This window comes from Lactuca virosa, chromosome 5 (assembly GCF_052849685.1).
Source record: "Lactuca virosa cultivar CGN04683 chromosome 5, Lactuca_virosa_CGN04683_v6, whole genome shotgun sequence".
Classification (NCBI taxonomy): domain Eukaryota; kingdom Viridiplantae; phylum Streptophyta; class Magnoliopsida; order Asterales; family Asteraceae; genus Lactuca; species Lactuca virosa.
In genome coordinates, this window is record NC_136430.1 from 194,231,853 (window position 1) to 194,234,458 (window position 2,606).

A 2,606-nucleotide genomic window follows, 5' to 3' on the forward strand; every position below is an offset into this window, starting at 1 on the left:
TGAAAAAAACTACCTAAACTAACTTCTTGCAGGCCTAGACCTTAGCCTGGTCATCATCGGTCGCATCCTTAATCTCCCCTGCTTCGGTCAACCACAGTACAGGATCCTGATTGGCAGTAGCAGGATTGCCAATCAATTTGGCCAGTGCCTCGTGCTAACCGTCCACATCTCAGGAACCTACATTCTCCAGATCCTCTGCAAGACGGATCTTGGCCTCCCAAACAGCCACCACAACACTAACCTTCGCATCAGAGATCACTTCCTCCATCTCAAGCAAGTGTTCCTCCTCTTTTTCAGCCTTCTCCTTGCTGAGCAGTTCCACTCTCCTCAACAGATCCTCGTTGGTTACTTTCCACATCCTCTCCTACCCCTGAAGGGCTTGTTCATCCCTCTCTGTTCAGATCCTCAGATCAGCGGAAACATGATTAAAGACCTAAAACAAAGACATAGTGGGTCAGCGAAAGGTAGAATAAAAGATAGAACGAGAAAAAGACCAACACTTACAGTTTGGGAAAAAGAGAGCAATTTCTGGAGCGCTTCCTCAGCCCCAAGGCTCTCCAAATATAGACCTGCAGACTCAACAGTTTTCCTTTTCCGGGATCCCAGGGTCTTCACTGTCAAGTTAAAGCTCGATATTTTGGGAGGAAGAGAAGATGAGCTCTTCTCCTTTTTCACCGTCAGTTGATCCTTCGACATGGCTGTGTCAAGATCAGCGAGTGTGAAGCGAGCACTGGAGCGAGTGACTTTGGATCCTATATAAATTTATAACATAAGACCATTAAAAACCTAAATCACAAGCGAAAGGAATCAAGGGTCCTTACCTGTCGACATGAGGTCAGTGGCAGAAGAGCTTTCTTGTAGAATGGCTTGATCAAATCGAAAGAATCTCTCAGCTTCAGACAGGGCCAAGAACTTATCGATCTTCTCTTCAGATTCCTTAGCAACAAGGTCGAGCTCTTCGAATTTGAAAACTAAAAAAAAGTAAACAAAATAAGAAGATGTGAATTCCAGGATCCTTATATTAATATAAAAGAAGCCTACCCTTTTTAACCAAGGCATCCGATAGGAGATCCCCACTAGGAACAGAGTCACGTCTCACAATAATGTATTTTCTTTCCAAGCTCTGTCATTGTTGGGACCAGGATCCTTACTATATCCAAGATCCTCAAATATCCAGGATCCACGACAACATCAGGATCCCAGGTAATTACCGTTATTATTGTTATTATTATTAATACTTATAACGGTCATATTTGTCTATAACTAACATGTGTGCAGAAGTAGTGAAGGGAAGCGTAATTCTAAACGAAGAATTACCTCAACAATGCTAAAGACTTGGAATGCTTGGTCAAATAACGTTCATAAAGCTGGTCATAGAGGATCCCGAAAATATCGGACATCTTGTTGGCTAGATTAGACTATAAATTGACACTTATAATCTGCACACAACACACGAATTCTTAATGTAAGCTTACTTTAGGAATTTCTACATTCATTCTTACTAAGAACTCACTGTAATCTTTAATTTATATCAATAAAATCATCAAGGCAGGTGATCATTATCACCTCCCAAGGTTTTATGTCGGAGATCCTAGCAAGGATCAAGGGATTTCCTTGTAAACCATTGTGTCACTTTTCTTTTACTTCTTGCTATTACACAATCTAAACATCACAACCTCTCATTCAATTTGGTTAATAAGTACTTGTGAAATTTTTGACCAAAACAATTTGGCGCCCACCGTGTGGCCGTGGTGTTCAAAAATCCTCAAAAAAGCATCATGTCTACACAACAAATCCTCTCTTCATCCTCTGCTCCTTCCATTCCATCGAAAAACCTACCACCTCCTCCGAGTGGACCTCCCACTCAGAGGAAAACGCTCGACACTTCCAAGAAAAACACCCCCTCAATCACTAGTCCAGGAAGTTTTGGATCCTCAGGGCTCCAGGATCCTACTGCCTCAGTCACTACTACAGAACTCTACGTTATGATGAGGAAAATGACGCAACAGGTGACCCAACAGTAGGAGGAGAATAGAGCACTGCTCAAAGAAGTGGAGAGGATGAAGGCGGAATTTCAGAAATCCCAGGAAACTACACCCACAGTTGTACAACCAAGGATCCTGGACTTCAATAATGCAGGATACTCAGAAAATTGCCCGAAGGATATGATTCCTACCACTATGGCGTCACCCTAGGGGCAACTGTGGACAACCGAGCATCCATCATCAATGATCTCAATGAGCCTTTCAACACTCCTAAAAACCTAGATTCTAGTAGTTTCTTGAACAACAATACTATTACTACTAACTACCCTAATGTTGATGTAGGAATAAATCCGAACATGGCCTGGGAACTTCAAAAATTAAGACAGATGATCGCCAATGTACCCGGAGTGGTACAACCAATACCAGAAGTATCTCCTACAAGCCGCAGGATCTCGAGATTCGCTCATGCGATAGTCGACACCGAAGTTCCTAAGCGCTTCCAAACTCCCAGCATGAAGCTATACGATGGAACTACAGATCCTGAAGAGCATATAGCCCAATACAGAGAAAGGATGCAGATCATTCCCATCCCAGGGCACTTGAAGGAAGCTTGCCTATGCA